This window comes from Megalopta genalis, chromosome 6, assembly GCF_051020955.1.
Source record: "Megalopta genalis isolate 19385.01 chromosome 6, iyMegGena1_principal, whole genome shotgun sequence".
NCBI lineage: Eukaryota > Metazoa > Arthropoda > Insecta > Hymenoptera > Halictidae > Megalopta > Megalopta genalis.
The window spans coordinates 19,455,558-19,477,218 of record NC_135018.1 but is presented as its reverse complement, the minus strand read 5'-3'; the positions used below and the strand labels follow the sequence as shown (position 1 = coordinate 19,477,218).

Here is a 21,661-nt window from a genome sequence, read left to right as displayed (position 1 = left end):
GCCAAAAAGTGAAACTGCACAAGGTCGAGCAACGTCGAACCGAGCGAGCCACGCGACGCGCTGTCGGAAACGATTCGGGATCCACTGACGGCCCCGCGCGCACACGTTAACTGTCAACCGTGCGATTTCACGTGTCTCGGTAGAGCTGTGTTGCGGCGCGCCGCGGCCGATCTGGCGAATCCTGTCGATCGTGCTCCGGAGGATCGGGTGCTCGCTCGGCCGCGGATGGAAGGTGCGTGTCCCGTGTGTCAAATTCCGTGAGATATTATATCGGTGTGGTTCACGGATCGAGCTTCTCGACGGCCGTGCCGAAAAATCGGTCGCCGCGTTTCTCTTTCTCTCTCTCTCTCTCTTTCTCTCTTTCTATCTCGTTTTTTTCCTTCGCTGGGGATCGTTCGTGACGGTCGAGCAGCAACGGCGACGACGACGACAACACACAAACAACAGCGGCAGTGGCAGTGGAGCCCGGTGCGTCGTCGTGCGGTAATTATTCTTTTTTTTTTTTGAGCAGGAACGTGCACGAGCGAACGACGACGACGTTGACGACGACGTTGAAGACGACGTTGAAGACGACGACGACGTTGACGACGACGATGAATCAAGAAAAGAAATTCTATCGGAACAAGGCTACGCGCGTGTTCGTAACGCGTATTACGGGAGAACGGGGAAAAAAAACTTCTTCACACCCCTGAGCCGCGAGAGATCGTCGGCGATTCTCTCGTCGTGTTGGAAAAAAAAATATTAATGACGGCTGGTTTTATCACAGAACGCTCCTGGCGACGTAATCACGCACTTCGAGCCGCGGATAACGGATTGACACTAGCATTGAAATATTTACCTTGCTACATGTAAAATGAATAGAGAGCCTGCCTGAATCGAACGAAGGAAGGCTCAACCGGCCCACTGTGACGTCGCCGGCCTACTGTCAGCTCAGCGCTCGCTCGGCCCCGCGGTCAACTAACCTACCGTGTTCGCCGCGCAGACTTTACCGACCAAATAAATCGATCCGCCGCCGCCCACGCGCACAATTCGGCCCCGATAAATCGAGCACCGTCGTTTAACTATTTTACGTGGAAATCGCGAGCGGGCCCGATCATTTTTATCGTACGCGATGTCGCCACGGTCGCTCGCTTGACTACCGTAGTAGTCAGGTGTGAAACGCTCACGCGCACAGCCGCACACACAGAGACGGCGCACGTTTCCCTCGCAGATCTCGCGATTCGTAGAGCCATAGGCGTCGTTGGACCAAAAAAACTTATGTTCGCCGCGTGTAAGGGTGGGAGAAGAGACGGAGAACGGGAGAGAGAGAGAGAGAGAGAGAAAGAGAGAGTGAGGGAGAGGGAGAGAGCGAGGGAGAGGGAGAGAGAGTGAGAGAGCGAGAACGAAGGAGGCGACCGAGCGATGAAGAGAGAAGAAGAGCGAGACAGAGCGCGCGTGTAAGAATATCAAACGCATTGACGTCTTACGCAGCGTCGAGGGTAATTATTTCGGACGTAGTTCGCCGCGCGGCTGACCTCGAAATTAGAAATTTCGCACGGTGCCGCGGCGACGGGCGTAACTCGAATTCGCGGCGCGTGACAGAGACGCGCGCGGATTCGAGCGGAGAGAGAGAGAGAGAGAGAGAGAGAGAGAGAGAGAGAGAGAAGGAGAGAGACGGCCGCGTTAACGGAACAGATATTCGCGTGCGATTCCGTCCCGATCTGTCACAAGTATTTTCTCCGTCGCTGCGCCCGCCCCGCCGCTGCTCCCTCCCTCCCCCGCCCCTTCGCCCCTCGGCCCGTCAAGACCGACTCCTTTTGTTATATAGTCTCCGCGCGACGTCCTCTCCGCGGAACGCTTGCCGGAAATTTATATGGAGATTTTTCTTTCCCGCGTTAAGGACGATTGTTTCGCGAGCTTTCAAAGACTGTTCGGCCGAAAGGTTCCTCTCTTTTCCATCCCTTAAAACCACTTGTCGGTTCCTCCATCTTGAAATCGAATAAAGACCGTTTCTTTTTTTTTGGAATACTCGAGACCGTGTCCTTACTCGGCAGCCTTTCCACGGTTTTCGGAGCTCGTTGTATGCCTGTCGCCAGCGCTAAGGTAATGTCTCCCTTACTGACGCTCGGATTGTCCACAAAAATGGACAATTTGGGGAGAGGCGTTTTTGTAGTTACCGATTGCTATTAAATATAGAAACGAGCCGAAATGCTCGAGTAATCGTATCTTCTCTATCTAAATTGTCCATTTTTATAGACATTTTTGAGCGTCAATTAGGGAGACATTACTGTATTTAATAGAACGCGTCTCCCATAAAATGTACACTAATGTCTCCCTTACTGACGCTCAGATTTTGCATAAAAATGGACAATTTGGGGAGAGGAGATACGATTGTTCGAGCCTTGCGGCTCGATTTTATAATTACCGATTGCTAATAAATATAGAAACGAGCCGAAATGCTCGAATAATCGTATCTTCTCTACCTAAATTGTCCATTTTAGTAGACATTTTTGAGCGTCAATTAGGGAGACATTGCTGTATTTAGTATAACGCGTCTCCCGTAAAACGTACAGTAATGTCTCCCTTACTGACGCTCGGATTTTGCATAAAAATGGACAATTTGGGGAGAGGAGATACGATTGTTCGAGCCTTGCGGCTCGATTTTGTAATTACCAATTGCCAATAAATATAAAAACGAGCCGAAATGCTCGAGTAATCGTATCTTCTCTACCTAAATTGTCCATTTTAGTAGACATTTTTGAGCGTCAATTAGGAAGACATTACTGTATTTAGTATAACGCGTCTCCCGTAAAACGTACAATAATGTCTCCCTTACTGACGCTCGGATTTTGCACAAAAATGGACAATTTGGGAAAAGGAGATACGATTGTTCTAGCCTTGCAGTTCGTTTTTATAGTTGTTGACAATCGATAACCATAAAAAACGAGCCACAAGGCTCGAAAAATCTCTATTTCCAAAATTGTCCACTTTTGTGGATGATCTGAGCGTCAATTAGGGAGACATTAGTGTATGTACGTGTAACACAGTATCGTTGTTGTTGTTGTGTGTTGTTACCGCGAGTGGTGGGAACGGGACCAATTACGCCAGAGACTTAACCAGTTAACCGAGGAGATTCGGTCAACTTAACTCCGTCGTTTTTTCGCTATCGTTTTTGTTTCCTTTTTATTTTCCTTTTTTCGTCTTTTCGCGTCGTCTTTCATTTTCCTTTCAACTCGCGGCCAATAATTCTTTCGCTTTGCCGCTTTGTCACGGTATCCGTAGTAGCAACGTGAATTATATATTGCGTTCGCGCTGGTCGCGACGGTACAATTGCTTCATCAATTTAATTGTTCTTGAAAAGTCGTTCGATTAGCAGTTAAGCGATCGTTCCTGCCGGCTGCTCGAAAATGAGAAAAATTCATTTTCACCGGCGGCGTTGGATCTCTCTCTCTTTCTCTCGCTCTCTATCTCTCTTTTGCTCTCTCTCTCTCTCGCTCTCTCGCTCTCTATCTCCCTTTTGCTCTCTCTCTCGCTCTCTAACTCTCTTTTGCTCTCTCTCTCTCGCTCTCTAACTCTCTTTTGCTCTCTCTCTCGCTCTCTCGCTCTCTATCTCCCTTTTGCTCTCTCTCTCTCTCTCTCTCTCTCGCTCTCTAACTCTCTTTTGCTCTCGCTCTCTATCTCTCTTTTGCTCTCTCTCTCTCTCTCTCTCTCGCTCTCTCGCTCTCTATCTCCCTTTTGCTCTCTCTCTCGCTCTCTAACTCTCTTTTGCTCTCTCTCTCGCTCTCTCGCTCTCTATCTCCCTTTTGCTCTCTCTCTCGCTCTCTAACTCTCTTTTGCTCTCGCTCTCTATCTCTCTTTTGCTCTCTCTCGCTCTCTACCTCTCTTTTGCTCTCTTTCTCTCTCTCTCGCTCTCTTTTGCTCTCTCTCTCTCTCTCTTGCTCTCTCTCTCTCTCTCTCTATCTATCTATCTATCTATCTCTCAGTGCTCTGTGCATTCTGCTTTAGGATTCCGTTTTATGATTCTGATCTTCGCGCGGTCCGCTCTCGAATCCGAACTCCCGCGAAACAGTCGTTGAAAATCATGACAGCGATGCGTGGACACGATTAAAATTTTAATGGCCCGGTCATTGATAGTGTTCGGAGTCGAACGAATCGAACTTCATAATAGCGGAATAGCAATCGAGTGTGATCACAACTGACTGACTCTTGTTTCATTCTTTTCTATCCGCTTTTGACAGACGAAATCTATTTTCTTCGACCGTTCGTCTGTCGAAAGTCTATTAACGCTAAACCCACCAAGCAGTAATACTAACTGGCATGTACTGCTTCAGAAAAGTGGTGAAGGCCGAATTTATTTGGAATTTGTAAAGTTTTTCTTATAAGAGACTTGATCCAATAATATAACTTATTCAAGCGTTTTCCACGAAAGCAGCCTCGGAACTTTGCAGAATTGCAAAATAAGAAAGCGGCCACTTTGACCGCGGTAGGTTTTAGTGTTAATACGTGACAGTCTATTAAATAAACACCCGAACGAAAACGATTATATTATGATACGTTAATGGAAATATGTCTGTTCACAATGAAAATCGTCGCCGTTGTTATCGACGAATTCATTGAGAAGATACACCTTGTGGAATCGCGAATTCGTGAGAACTATTAAACAAGTGGGCACTCGAGTGGGCAATAGTCGGTTAGAAAACTATGCGTTTCATAGTTCGAAATATTTAAATGAAACGGGAGTTTTGCATATTCACGAACGCTGATCGATACGTAAACGTTTTGAATATACTCCGGAAAATTATAATAAATGGAATATTCATATTCCCACAGCTGGTTATTGTATTTATTATGCCCATTGTAATAACAAATTCTATTGCTCTTAACATATCTAGGCTATTTATACGTTTTCAAATGTTTCTCTGCTTTTATTATTTTTCGGTATTTATATTCTACTTGCGAACGGAAACGTGTATCCGCGGTCTCTTTTTTTCTTTTTTTGGAGGAGACACGTAATTCAAACTGTGTGCTCGAAAACGTTTTTAATCTTCAGTTTACCTGAATTTTCGCGACCGATTCTGACGATCCTAATTTCGGATTCGTACGCCACTTAGGCGTGTCCTTGAAGGACGCCGATTATGCAACAGCTTCGACTTAAAAGAAAGCGCAACCATTTCAACAATCGAAGATTTAATTTGTGCGAAATATTTATAAACAGAGCATTTTGTTTTTAGGATCATATTTTATTATGGTATAACCGTGTTGGAACGTCAACGATACTTTACAAAAACAGAAAAATGTATTTTTACTATGTACGAGAGTGAGAGTAATTATTTTTAAAATTCTTGTTATTACGTTATTATTCTTATTCAGTTTATGTTTAATTCTCGCTCATAAATTAGGAAAATATTATATATAGAAACGTAAAAATTGCTACGTCCTTTCTTAGATAATTTATTAATTTAAAAAGCAAGCCGTTTATTATTATTACGTTAATAATAATTATTATTATTATTAAGCAAGTCAATTATTGTTATTACTTTATTATTCTTATTCAGTTTATGTTCAATTCTCGCTCATAAATTAGGAAAATGTATAGAAACGTAAAAATTGCTATGTCCTTTCTTAGATACTTTATTAATTTAAAAAGCAAGCCGTTTATTATTATTACGTTAATAATAATTATTATTATTATTAAGCAAGCCAATTATTGTTATTACGTTATTATTCTTATTCAGTTTATGTTCAATTCTCGCTCATAAATTAGGAAAATGTATAGAAATGTAAAAATTGCTCTGTCCTTTCTTAGATAATTTATTAATTTAAAAAGCAAGCCGTTTATTATTATTACGTTAACAATAATAATAATTATTATTAAGCAAGCCAATTATTGTTATTACGTTATTATTCTTATTCAGTTTATGTTTAATTCTCGCTTATAAATTTGGAAAATATTATATATAGAAACGTAAAAATTGCTACGTCCTTTCCTAGATAATTTATTAATGTAAAAAGCAAGCCATTTTGACAAGCCATTCTGGTAAAAGTATATAGGGTGTTCAGGGAATCGTGGTACAACCGGCAAGCGGCTGATTCTCTACGTGCAAAAATAAGTTGAGAGAGAGCAATATCATTTTTTTATTTAAAGCTCCGATTTCGAGAAAAATTAGCTTGATATACCAATTCTACTGTCTCGTCGTATTACAAGCCACGCGAATTCGACGCATCTTGCAACTCGGTTTCCTCGAAAACGGGGCCTTAGATTAAAAAATGTTATTCCTCTTTCTCGACGTATTTTTGCACGTAGAATCACCCTCTCCCCCTCCCTCGCCGGTTGTACCACGATTTTCCGAACAATCTGTATACTTCTATCAGAGGTGTCAAAAGGGCTTGTTTTTCAAATTAATATATATTTTTTTATATTTTTTTTTATATATGTTTCTATTTTATCAGCGAGAATCGAATATAAACTGAATAAGAATAACAACGTAACAACAATAATTAAAAACCTAACGTAATAACAATAATCAAAAAAGGAAAAATTAAATTCACATTATCAGTTTCAACCCGAAGTTTACAACGATTTCAAACAAAACAGCGGGAATTCTTGATACTTTCATGAATCACGTGATATGTTCTCACTATTTTAATGCCCGCATTTTATCCAAAAAAGTTGCAGTTTTCGAAAGAAACAAAATTTGAAAAAAGTGTCCCAAAAAATGGGACATTGGCGGATAATAAGTTAAGAGAATGCCCGACGTTCCTCGCTCCAAAACGATCTAAACCAGGGGTGTCAAACTCGCGGCCCGAGATGAACATTTTTGATGTCAAGAGTATCAGAACTAATATATACTATAATTTAACAGAACTATATTTTAACAGAACTATAATTTAACAGAACTATATACTTTTATTTACAGAACTATAATTTAACTTTATATATTATTATATTACATATTATATTATATTATATATTATTACAATATACTAGTCAAGATAAAAATATTTGTTTCTATGAACATTGATTCTTTTTTCGCGGCCCACCTAAAGTTAAGCATTGTTTATTTGGCCGAAGTTATAGCTTTTGAGTTCGACACCCCTGATCTAAACGATCTAGTGGAGTCCTAGAAGGACCCAGAACACGAGGACCCAGAAACCAAACATTTTCTACGTTCCCAGATCGGCCGAGCAACCTCCGATCGTCCTCCGCCGAATATAAAATTCGCCGTCGAGCTCGCAAGGAGAAAACATACAAACAATACCCAAAGAAAAGACCGACGAACGCATCGGCCGCGGAAACGTATCGAAATTCGGCAGATATCGCGTCCGTGCGACACGTGTGACTCTGGATTAGGCAAGGTAAACACGCGTGCGGCCAGGTGGCGTGAAATGCAGTTGGTGCATCGTGGAAGTTGGTTCGGCGGAGGCGCGCGCGCGCGAACACGGACGCGGGCACAGGTAGGTACGGCTACGTACTTTTCGTACAATATAGTCGTTACGATGCAGCTGGCTATACATATAGATTCTTAGGTAATACTAATTGCGCCCGACTGCCGAGTGCATCCGAGCTCGCTCGCTCGCTCGCGCGCGCGCGCGCGTTCGATCTAGCTCGTACGTGTGGACACACGTGGAGCACAACTCGGCTCGCAGACGTATCGCCGCGGGGAATAATTTCATTGTAGCTACTTTAATGCGATCGCCGGCGATAAATTATTCGAAGGCCCGATAACTCGGCGCGATCGCCACCGTAAGAACCGGACGCGTTTACGGGCCTAGCCGTTCTCTGTCCGCTCCGTTCGCGGATCCATCGCGCAAATTGAATTGCCTCAATGTCAATAGTTTCTTACAACCGTCGAAAGAAGGCCGCGCAGGCGGCACGCTAACGCGCGTAATCCGTCGTCGCGGCGTTGCCCGATGCTGTTTCCTTTTATCGATCTCCACGAAAAAAAAGAAGGTTCCCTCCGTTGCGTCGCGACGGGTCGCGTCGCGTTGCATCGCGTCGTCTAGCCTCGTCCTATGGCGAAACCCCGGCGATGTCGGGCAAACCGTTCGGCGCACCATAGACGTGGAATCGCCGCTCGAACGCGGCAAGAATTGCCGGTGATGTATAGCCGCTAATAAATTATACATTGTTCCTCTCAGAACGTACTCGCGACGCGTCTTTTTTTTCCTTTTTATTGCCTCGCCGGCCGCAGTCTCGTATAAAGTGTGCCGTGCATTTACGTTCTAATTACTCCGCGGACCCGGGAAATTCTAGGCATTAAAATTGTTTTGCAGCGATTCCGATCGCTGCGGATTTTCCTTCGCCGATCATCCTCGTCGATGCATAATGATGCACCGTGTCCGAGCGGCCACCATCCGCGGACCGTACGCGACTTTTCCGATCCTGGATTCGCTGGCGTTTCCATTAAAAGGCGAACTAAGGGGGGGAGAGGGGGGAACTTATTATCTTAGAGGCTCTCGCGAGCATTCGAGATCCCGCGACGCCGGCTCTCGCCGCTCGGCCATAACTGTAACGTTCCTCTTTTCCATTAGATTGTCTTAAACTGTGATTAATTTCTGCGCGAGGCAATCGAACGTCCGAGGCGGATCCGTTGTTGTGCGATCGCCCCGACGGATTGCGTTTTCCTCGATCACGGATTCAAATCGAGAAATTCCGGTTTTTCAATGCGTGGCTTCGAATGCGAAATCTCTCGAAGGTTTCGATTTATTTCGTGATTTATTAATTTCGATTTATTATTCGTTATATTTCGTGATTTATTAGTTTTCGTTTATTTATTAATTTCGATTTATTATTCGTTATATTTCGTGATTTATTAGTTTTCGTTTATTTATTAATTTCGATTTATTTCGTGAAAAGACAATCGCGGGGGATTTTACGGCGTAAGACGCGTCGTAACAATTTCACGCAACTCGCGTGGATAATGATTATTAGATTTTGTTGATCGACGTAGTTCGGATTATTTGGAATTAAATGCACGTGGAAGTGGGATTGTTTAGCGGTGAATTTAATGAATATTTGGTAACGATGCTGTTTTATTGAGCGAGTGTGCAAAGAAGTATGCACATGATGTTACGAATATTGTTTCAGCGATTAATTATTACTGGCACTAATTATTTTAGACCAGGAATTAACAAGTACGATACTTTATCGATGCGAAAGCTACAACAAAATTTAAATATTTTTGTCGGAAGAATCGAAATGAGGCAGATATTGTTGATAAAGAATCAAGGTTTCAATGGAATGGCATAAGAGAAAACATGAACGATTTCTCTGATGGCATTTTGTAAAAATATAAATCTTTTCTAATGAAATAGTGACTTAATAATAAATATGATAAATGTACTTAATAATAAATAAAGTATTCCGAAACGTAAACTTGGACGATTTCCGATAGCATTTTCTAAAAATATAAATCCTTTCTCTAATAAAATAGTGACTTAATAATATAATAAAATAATAAATATAATACTAATGATATAATACAATATAATAAATATGCTTAATATTAAATAAAATATTTCGAAACATAGACTCGGACGATTTCCGATAGCATTTTCTAAAAATATAAATCTTGTCTAATAAAATAGTGACTTAATATAATATAATAAAATAATAAATATAACAATAATAATATAATACAATATAATAAATATGCTTAATAAGAAATAAAATATTTCGAAACATAGACTCGGACGATTTCCGATAGCATTTTGTAAAAGTATAAATCTTTCTTAATAAAATAGTGACTTAATAATATAATAAATAATAAATATAATAAAATATAATAAATGTGCTTAATAATAAATAAAATATTTCGAAACATAGACTCGGACGATTTCCGATAGCATTTTCTAAAAATATGAATCTTTTCCAATAAAACAGCGACTTAATAATATAATAAAATAATAAATACAACAATAATAATATAATACAATATAATAAATATGCTTAATAATAAATAAAATATTTCGAAACATAGACTCGGACGATTTCCGATAGCATTTTGTAAAAGTATAAATCTTTCTTAATAAAATAGTGACTTAATAATATAATAAATAATAAATATAATAAAATATAATAAATGTGCTTAATAATAAATAAAATATTTCGAAACATAGACTCGGACGATTTCCGATAGCATTTTCTAAAAATATGAATCTTTTCCAATAAAACAGCGACTTAATAATAAATATGATAAATATACTTAACAATAAACAAAACATTTCGAAACACAGACTTCTTTCGAAGGCTACGTTGCTTCGCGAAACAAACCTCTGTCAATGAAATGAATTTTCCGATGATTTTTTATTAACCTAGGGATTAAAAACAGCTCTCAACTATTGTTTCGACTCGACAAACTGCTAAAAATTCAAGCGCAGTAAAATCAAATACGCACGACGCCACCCCGCCGCGCGCCTTCGCAAATTTCTCACGAACCCTCAGCGTCGCAGAGAAGAACGAAAACATGATTACCATGTCAGCGATTGTTTCGACTTTAATCGAAGCAATTAATGCGTAAAACTACCTTGCGATTGTCGCACCGCCGCAATTGTTCCTGTCTCTTTCTGCACTCGGTAAGCAGACGACGAAACGCTCCTCGTCTTCGCTCGTCGAAGTTGCATCGATCAGGCGTGTAAACGAAAACGTTTCCCTAACAAAAATTCGCCGACATAAAATCGATTCCATAAAACTCTATAAAATTCTATAAAATCAAAAACACGAACATAAACTCGATAATAAATACAACACAAAAGAACGCCAACTAAAGAGAAAGCTCCAACACGCGACGCAGATCTCGGCGAAAACCAATCTGTCAAATGTTCGACAGACGAATTACAAGCAAATAATATAAATAATAAAAATAGAAAATAAATTGTAATAAAAAAGAAAATAAATTGTAATAAAAAAGAAAGTCTATTGACAAATGAGCCGTTTATTTTGAAAGTGGCATAAGTCACTTTACCGTAATGAAAAGTGGTGACTTTTTAATGTTTATACGAAATTATTTATACTGATATATATACTGATATATACTGATATAATATATATCAGTATAGAGAGAGAGAGAGAGAGAGAGAGAGAGAGAGAGAGAGAGAGAGAGAGAGGAGAGAGAGAGAGAGAGAGAGAGAGAGAGAGAGAGAGAGAGAGAGTATTATTAGATATACTTATTTATACTACTATATATTATTGAAATAATTTATACTGAGATATATATATATATATAAATTATTATATTATTTATACATATATTTATATATGATTATATATTATTTATACTGATTACTATACTTATTTATACTATAGAGAGTATTATTAGATATACTTATTTATACTACTATATATTATTGAAATAATTTATACTGAGATATATATATATATATAAATTATTTCAATAATATATAGTAGTATAAATAAGTATATCTAATAATACTCTCTATAGCATAAATAAGTATAGTAATCAGTATAAATAATTTAATAATATATATAATTACATATTATTTATTATTATATATTATTATATTATATATTATATATATTCTATATTATTATTATATTATTTATTATTATTAATATATATATATCGGTATCCTGAGATAACAAATACAAGTAAATCTTCTCGAAAATCAGCATCCATATTTCTCAACGTGTTAAAACGCAAACCCTTAAATATATCGACTTAAGAACAAAGTGACCGACTTAAAAACGAAGTGACATATGCCACTTTCAAAATAAACGGCTCAAATATCAGCCGTCAATTTCCCGGCGTCACGATACAAACGATGCGAACGATTTTCTGGAAACGGTCGGGGGCAAAATTTTCAGGTACGCTGCGCGCACGGTACGCGTCGCAACTGCGCCGACTTGCCTTGGAGAAATTCCAGTAAAAAAGGTCCGGTTGGCTGGCTTGATACCTTATTATGGCCTAGGGTTTTCGCAGGGTGACCCTTGTCGGTGAGCACTCACCGGGTATTTCCCGCGTGATAAACGCGATTATTGTCTGGCACGTTCTGTCGTTGTTTCCAGATCGATCCGGCGTTGCATGCGCGTCCACGTGCACGTTGTTTTTCATAGATCGTCCGCAAGCGGCAAAGAGCGGTGTGGTGCGGCGCGGTGCGGCGCGGCGCGGAACGGTGCGGCGCGGAGCGGAGCGGTGCGGAGCGGTCAGCTGAAATTGCGCGTCTACGCGTTCTTAGGTAACGCATCGCGCGTTGCGTGAACGGAACTTGGCTCGTTTCTTCTCGGTGTGGGTTCCGCTCGTGGACGCACACCGACGTGGAAAACACACCGACACAGCGGCGCACCGACACGCGGCCCGAGAGAGGAAGCCCGCGCGCGCGCGGGTGTATATGTGTGTGTGTGTGTGTGTGTGTGTGTGTGTGTGTGTGTGTGTGTGTGTGTGTGTGTGTGTGTGTGTGTGTGTGTGTGTGTGTTAGGCCAGGCTTGCGGGGCAATTGCTACAGTTCGTTTCGCGCACCTTTATTTTTGCTTTGCGTGAGGCGCAGGTGCCTCCGTCGGGCACGTGACGTCGTGCCTATGTATCCGCATCCACGTAGTACGCTATTAGGTAACGCGTCGATAGTGCGTGAATCGGATTTGCCGTCGTAACGCTCGCCCGCCTACGGCAGGCACGCTTCATTGTCCGTGTTGCCTGTCCGCGACGCTGCACAAAAGTCGGTTTTCACAGACGCCTCGCCGCTTCCAACGTCCATGGAAAAACGGTCCCCGCTTCCGGGAGGACGTACCGCCGGTTCGATCTTCCTCTGCGGAAATTTTGCCGGTTTTTTTCTGTCAGAGACGTTCGCGCGCGCGCGACTTTTTACCGATCCCCGTGAACGGTGTTCCCGTCGACGGAGCCTCGAAATTTTTGTTAGCTAGCGGGCAAAATCTGCTGTTTGGCTCTTCTCCTTGTTTGGCGGACGTCTCTGAGCGTAGTTACGTATAGGTATCGATTGTCGACGATCATAAAAATGAGTCGCCAGGCGAGAACGATCGCGTCTTCTTTTTTAAAATTGTTCAATTTTGTGCGCGATCCGAGCGTCGATTAGGGAGAATTTATTATTGTATTCTATGGGATGAAACTTACGCTTGATTTGAAGTGAAAATAGCAACAGTTGGGTATTGTGAACGAGTTTATAACAAATGATGAACGATTTTCTTTGTTAGGCCAAAATGCTGCGGGGAGAGCGGGGGGATACGATGAAAGTAGAATCGATGACTCCATTTATTGAAGTACTTTAAAAAATCGCTTCGCGAACGACCAATGAATGAATCAATCCAACGGATCGAATTGATAAATTTTTAGAATTAAATGACATCTGATACATTTTTAAATGATATCTGCAAGTTATTTGTAGGTGTATAATGGAAATACTGCATTTTTAATATGGAAAGATTGTCATAATCTCAACTCTTTCATATATTACGAGAAATACAGTGGCTCAAAACAGTGTTCGTATACTATTTAAAATGCAATAACTGTTTCAAAACTGATCCAAATGATTTGAACACTTTTTAGACGATAAAGGGACTTCATAGACACTAAACGATTACTGAAAGGCTCTTTTTTCTTTAATTTTGCTATTAGTTAGGATGAAAAGAAACAATTAAAAACCCTCGTCTTTTAGCTTTTGGAACAATTTTTGGAGCAACAAGACATTTTTCAAATTTTCGTTATAGGCTCAGATGAAAAGGTTAAGAAACGAGAATTTTTTTATTCTTTTTTTTGTCATTCCAAGTAGTAGCGTAATTAAAAAAAAAGAAGCATTTCAGTCGTCGTCCAGTAGGCTAGTTCCTCCATCGTCTAAAAGAAAATTCAAGTCGTTCAGTTCAGTTTTAAAATAGTTATTGCGTTGTAGAATACTATAACAAGGTTATAGTATTATTATAGTATTAACAATTTTTGGAGCAACAAGACATTTTTCAAATTTTCGTTATAGGCTCAGATGAAAAAGCTATAAAACGAGGGTTTTTAATTTTTTCTGTCATTCCAAGCAGTAGCGTAATTAAAAAAAAGAAGCATTTCAGTCGTCGTCCAGTAGGCTAGTTCCTCCATCGTCTAAAAGAAAATTCAAGTCGTTCAGTTCAGTTTTAAAATAGTTATTGCGTTGTAAAATACCATAACAAGGTTATTTTACGAATATTTTTGTGGGCCACTGTACACGAGCTGTGTAATGTATCAGCAATGTTCGACCGGGAACGATCGCACTGGCGAATAATTCAAGAAAAATCAATGTATTGCGACTCTGTTGCAATAAAAACTGCCTCATCGAATCGTCGAGTTTCTTTAGCTCGTGTAAATCCTAGCGCAATTTGGTTTCGGCAACGATATTATGATTCATTTTCAAAGGTAGAGACGATGAATTATCAAGAAACGCAGCCGTCGTATTTTTACCGCAAGAGATCTTTCAGTGAACGAGTGGAGTTTTTTCCTTGTTTCAATTTTCGTAACGTTCGATACGAGAATAGGGAATTTTGTGTAAAAATATGCAGTTTGTACGCACGCAATGATCTCTGTAAAAAAAGTCCACGGACAAGGAAACGATAAGAAACGGTTTTCCTTGCGCTCGATTTCTTTTCGGTGCTCACTCGATGCGAAACAATTGTACCGGGTGTCGCAGAACTCGCAGCAGAACCGTCCGAGCGGTGCGAAAAGAAATGCAGGAAAAAAAGTTAATTGAGAGATGAGAACAATCATGATTTCGTTTTCGAAAAAAATCGCGTCTGAAATTCGTCAGTTTCGCGTATACATTGCGTTACACGGTCCGTATAGTGGGAACCGAGAGAAGTAGAATCGGCCAGTCATGCACAGACAGGTCGGTCGACTCCTTTTTCGGTTTAAATCCAACTCCCTCGAAGGTGAGTTCTCAATCAGAGAAACGTTTATCAGTTTTTTCGACTCGCCTTCGCGATTTGAGAAACAGTCGAAAGAATTGTTTCGTATTTAGTTTCAATTCATACTCTCAGAGCGTTCAAGGAAAATATGTGTTATCCATGTTCATCGTTAAAAAATTAATACGTAGCGTAGCGTAATGATATAAAAATGTGCAAAAATCGAGTTTCATCTTTCTTTCCTCTAATTTTAACACCAGAACTACCGAGACTTAAACGCGACTAATCTACATGATTTTATAACAATAATAATATTAGATTTATGTGTATTATATTTATTATATTTATTATTATATTTATTATTATATTATTATTTATTATATTTATGTGTATTTATGTGTAATAATATAATATGTAATAATAAAATAATATAATATGTGTAATAATATAATAATAATAATATATACGATTTCTATTATAATATATGTTTCGATAAAGAAATATATCTAAAAATTACTCGTAAAAAAAACGTCCTAATAATATCAAGAATTGTAGAAAGAGAAAACAGAAACCAGTCATTTTGACTGACTTGGTATTTCTAATATTAATCTGAACTGGTAAATTTCAGATAATTGACTCGTCCATCATCGAATAAGTGACTTTATAACAATAATAATTATTAATTATTATTAATTAATATTAATAAGTGATTTTATAACAATAATAATATTGGATTTATGTGAACTTCGTACGATTTCTATTATAATATGTGCTTCGATAAAGAAATATATCTAAAAATTACTCGTAAAAAAAACGTCCTAATAATATCAAGAATTGTAGAAGAAGAAAACAGAAACCAGTCATTTTGATTGGCTTGGTATTTCTAGTATTAATCTGAACTGGTAAATTTTGGATAATTAACTCGTCCATCATCGAATAAGTGACTTTATGACAATAATTATTTTATTAAATATTATTAATTAGTTAATATTAATAAGTGATTTTATAACAATAATAATATTGGATTTCTGTGAACTTCGTACGATTTCTATTATAATATGTGCTTCGATAAAGATATATATCTAAAAATTACTCGTAAAAAAAATGTTCTAATAATATCAAGAATTGTAGAAGAAGAAAACAGAAACCAGTCATTTTGATTGGCTTGGTATTTCTAATATTAATCTGAACTGGTAAATTTCAGATAATTGACTCGTCCATCATCGAATAAGTGACTTTATGACAATAATTATTATTAATTATTATTAATTAATTAATATTAACAAGTGATTTTATAACAATAATAATATTGGATTTATGTGAACTTCGTACGATTTCTATTATATGTGCTTCGATAAAGAAATATATCTAAAAATTACTCGTAAAAAAACGTTTTAATAATATCAAGAATTGTAGAAGAAGAAAACAGAAACCAGTCATTTTGACTGACTTGGTATTATATTTCTAATATTAATCTGAACTGGTAAATTTCAGATAATTGACTCGTCCATCATCGAATAAGCGACGAATACAATCGTGTTCTGTATTCCGGCGGGAGTTCCGGTTCGCGGAAAGATTTCAGGAAATTTTGATCTTGCATAAAGGTCTGCAGCCTACTGGTATGCTAAATAAATTTATTTGCTTAGGTTTAGCACCACGTTGAATCTCGCTAGGAAGCTGAACAAATGCAATACTGACGATGGGATCACCAGGCAAACGCAATAACAGTAGAACTAAGAGTTACGTTCTTATAAAAGTTGCTTAACTCGCATTGTTACATCGTGTAGGACACGTTGCAAAAGCATTTCGTGCCGATTATTTCGCTCGGACTGATAAATTGAGGATTTCTGAATTCATGTTGAATGAAATGAAAATTAATGTAAGTGTAGCTAAAAATATTGAATGGCTAAATGTGCGCTTGCAACAAATAGATGAAGAATTATTAACAAACGTGTGAATCGCGTCAGTGTTCTATGTAAGAAGCTATATTTTGGCAAGGAATTGTTGTTATCATTTTAACGTTACGGTTTCATTGGCAATTCTAAAAAATTCAATTGGTAAAATGATAAAGACGTTGCGATGTACGCTGGTCAGATTGTTTAAAATATTTCCGTTGCCAATGGTACGTCTATTTATATTAATTTAATATTATTATAATATAATATGTATAATATAATATATATAATATAATATATATATATATATATATATATATAATATAATATGTATAATATAATATATATAATATAATATATATATAATATAATATGTATAATATAATATATATAATATAATATATAATGTAATAATTTAATATAATATATAATGTAATAATTTAATATTAATATTAACATGTAAAGCTAGTCCTTGGATCTAAAGCTCACCCAGTTCTATTAAAAAGAAACGATTCTGAAACTTTATGCAATTTTCAGAACAATTAAAAAACGAACACGTCGATTCGCTTACTTTTTATATTGCCTCGACGCAAACAATACTGCTTTCATAACACGATTTTTTACATCTTAATCTTTTCATATAAATAAATTAAACGACTTTTGTAACTTCGATGTATCGTCGGAGTACAATAAATTCTCCCTAATCGACGCTCAGATTGTGCACAAAAATGGAGTCCTGCCACCAGTAAAAAATGCAACAGTCTGAATAACAATATCTAAGCGACTGTATTAAAATATAATCTGTCCAATTTATACATTCTTCTTTTTAAGGAATGTCTGAAATGCAAGAAATAGGTAGAAATAAGTAGTTAAACTTTTATTACGTAAATTAAATCAATTAATCGATCTCTGTCTGACATCGACAGTCTGTGACCACTTGCTCTTATTCATTGACCGATACAGAAGAATGAAAACTAATACACACACACACACACACACACACACACACACACACACACACACACACACACACGTTGCGTTTTACGATTATTACAATACCTAATTAATATAATAGTAATATCGAAATAATAATAATAACTAATATAACTTATTACTCTTAAATTAAAACTGATGCATACATGCACACACACGTTGCGTTTTCCGATTATTACAATACCTAATTAATAGAATAATAATATCTAAATAATAATAATAACTAATATGACTTATTACTCTGAAATTAAAACTAATGCACACATACACACACACGTTGCGTTTTCCGATTATTACAATACCTAATTAATACAATAGTAATATTTAAATAATAATAATAATAATAATAATAATAATAATAATAATAATAATAACTAATATAACTTATTACTCTTAAATTAAAACTAATGCACACATACACACACACGTTGCGTTTTTCGATTACTATAATACCTAATTAATACAATACTAATATCTAAATAATAATAATAATAACTAATACAACTTATTACTCTTAAATTACAATAACATCGAGCAGATAAACCGTTCAATATTTCGGGAATACTTGTCAGAAATACGCGTTATAAATAACACTTTGAACAAAAAGCTACAAACGACCAGCAATCTCAAGAATGTGTTACTTTCATATTCGCAATGTTCGAAATTGATTTATCATATATTGGCGATAAATCGTGCACGCGCCTTGTGTGTGTGGTCGAACCGTCTCTGATTTTTTCAGTAAAATTTTCGGCAACGTTACGACACTCGCGTGTCGATAATGAAATATCTGTATAGGAACCTCGAGGTGTCATCGACCAAGGAAATATGATTTTGTTCGTTTTAATTTTCTAACAAACACGAGATAAGCATCGACTTGTTCACAGTTTCGTATCGGAAAACGTTTGTTGTTTCAGTTGAAACAACAAAAAATAAAAATAAAAAATTATTATATATAATACATAATAATAATATAATATAATAATTATATATATTATTATATATAATATATATGTATATATATATATATATATATATATATATATATATATATATATATATATAATATATTATTATATATAATATATATAATTTCTGCGATTCGGGATAAAATTATATAATTTATTATATAATTTAATATATATATATATTAAATTATTATATTATTATATATTAATAATATAATTTTATCCCGAATCGCAGAAATTAGACATCGATTCGCTCGTATCATCCTATCTCCGCACGTGTCGGACGTTTCGTTTTTGTTTTCAGAACACTAAATAAACAACATTCCGACACGGCACCCAAGAGCGTTCCGTTGCCACGTTGGATGAAGAGGAGAGGGAACGACGATTAATCCGAGACCTCAGATGACCTGTTCAAAATGCTTATTTCAAGATTGTGTAATAAACACCTCGTGATGTATCCAGCGGTCAATAAAATGATTCTTATTGTGCTTGTTGACACCGAGAGACGCGTCTACCGTTGATAAGTGCAAACCGCATTCCCGTTCGCCGCCGTATAGAATAATACAAACAAACGTAATCGCGGAAATTCGCCGACAGTTTAAACGGTGTTCGTTCGGGACGTGTCCCGCCCGATCATCGCGATATATATAATAGAATTATTAGATCACTTATTCATTCGGCTGCATTTTGTTTGCGTTGCGAGCGTCCACCGGGCAGCCTCCGCATCGATAACTCATTTTTCATCTGACCCCGTTCGCTGGTCCATTCAATTAATATTCCATCGGAAGAACGGCTTCCTACAGTATCGCCTGATCTACACATGTCTAACGACGGCGACGTGTCTTATGGTCGCGGATCTCTTTCAAGAAAAAGACAAACGATCGAAACGAACGATTCATTTTCGTCGTTATCGAGTCACTTATTGTATTAATTCGTCACGATCAATATGTGCGTAGACACGAAAGTTCCTTGAAGATTACTTTTAAAAAGATTTCGAGGGTTCCTTTATTTGTTCGCGAGAAGTTGCAACTTATTTTGCATTGTAATGTTCGCAAAAATATTATTTATGTCTCGCTTTAACTAGAAATTCGAAAAACACGGCGAGACTCGAAGAGTCTTAGTTGCAAATAAAAAAGGAGAAGCGTTCCTTTATTTGTTCGCGAGAAGTTGCAACTTATTTTGCATTGTAATGTTCGCAAAAATATTATTTATGTCTCGCTTTAACTAGAAATTCGAAAAACACAGCGAGACTCGAAGGGCCTTAATTGCAAATAAAAAAGGAGAAATAAGCGTCGAAATGATCACATTTTCAATATTAATAAAGTACTTACGACATTTAATAATATTTAATAATAATTAATAATAGTTAACTATAAATATAGTTATAATAATAATTATAACGAAAATATGGAGGTCGAATTGGAAATATTGAAAACATTTGAAGAATCTTAAAACAATGTTACATTATTTTCGACTGATTAAAATAATTCAGAAGAAAAATAAATATCTATGTATCTATGTAAATATCTGTCTATTATTAATAATAGTTAACTATAAATATAGTTATAATAATAATTATAATGAAAATATGGAGGCCGGATTGGAAATATTGAAAACATTTGAAGAATCTTAAAACAATGTTACATTATTTTCGACTGATTAAAATAATTCAGAAGAAAAATAAATATCTATGTATCTATGTAAATATCTGTCTATTATTAATAATAGTTAACTATAAATATAGTTATAATAATAATTATAACAAAAATATGAAGACCGAATTGGAAATATTGAAAACATTTGAAGAATCTTAAAACAATGTTACATTATTTTCGACTGATTAAAATAATTCAGAAGAAAAATAAATGTCCGCATAGCTTCTGTATTATGCAATTAACGGTGACAATCTTTAATTTTACAGAAAAATCCGCGATCTACTGACAAGATCCTCTTCTATTCGTCGTTCCGATCGTTATATTTGCAAGAATTTTTTACCGATTGCCTAAAGAACAAGTCTTAACATTCAAAAAAAAATTCAGGATTAGAAAAGTTAGGTTAGAATTTTAGAAAAGTCACTACAATTTCGAAACCCTGTGCGTATATATTTGTCCACGACGACGGTACATAGCAGATGTGCTCGAGGAAACGCGAGAAAACGACTTTTTGCCACGTTTCGGTGATTTCCGACCGCGGCGCGCCGCGTCCACGTAAAAATTCCACCGGGCACGGCGCGGCGGAAGGACATCTTGGCCGATTCAACGTATCGCCGAGAAGCAAATTGTTTATAGCGTGTCGTCGGCGCGAGCTGCGCGCGATACGTATTAATTAAAAATCCACACAGTTTCTGTCGGAGTGTCGAAACATTTTGCACGCCATTAATATAAAAGCACGGCGCGGTGGCCGCGGCGATGCGCGCGCGCGCGCGCTCCCGAGGCCCGCACACGCTCACGTGCCAACAAAGTTACTCTAATTAATGGCAACACGTTCGGTATTGTATAATTCTGTTTACGGCGGTGGCCTCGTGCATGCATCATGCGGCCCCCGCGCGTACCAATTCCTACGGCCGATTGTTAAGTTCCATTTATTGGAATGTAACACTCGAGTGAATGCGTCAGGGGGTGAAAACGCTTTTTAATACGATGAATAATCTGTGCGAATTGTCGCGCGCCGCTCAATAAACGCAATGTCATCAATCAGAGTATACCGCGCGTAATATTAATTTCCCAGATGATTCCGGCGATGGCCCCGGATAAAATTAAACCGAAACGCGATTTTTCTATCGGCGGGAAGTTGTGATACACGGCGGAACGATGTGTCCGACTGTGACCTGAATATTTTAACGTCCGCATAATGGGGGATCGTTCGTTTAGCAAACTATGCTGGATGTCCCAATTACTGTCACTGGCCCTGTAACTATTATTTCTATTATTTCAGTTAATAGCGAAATTCGTTTAATTCTTGTGAAATATTTAATGAGTAAATAGTTAAATGTTAAGTAT

At 37.5% G+C, this 21,661-nt stretch overlaps 1 protein-coding gene and 1 long non-coding RNA gene across 2 annotated transcripts in view; one reads left to right on the top strand and one right to left on the bottom strand.

Moving 5' to 3' along the window:
* The window catches only part of mamo (zinc finger protein 628-like), a 178,469-nt gene extending 177,443 nt beyond the window's left edge, over positions 1-1,026 (bottom strand). Inside the window, exon 1 of the mRNA XM_033476462.2 lies at positions 839-1,026. The gene's annotated coding sequence lies outside the window, so the exon portion shown is untranslated. The remainder of the gene's footprint in view (positions 1-838) is intronic.
* On the top strand, positions 348-19,166 carry LOC117223881 (uncharacterized). The gene is made up of 2 exons (XR_004491034.2): positions 348-483; positions 18,967-19,166. It is a non-coding gene; the product is annotated as an uncharacterized LOC117223881 (long non-coding RNA).
* The last annotated feature ends 2,495 nt before the right edge of the window (positions 19,167-21,661 follow it).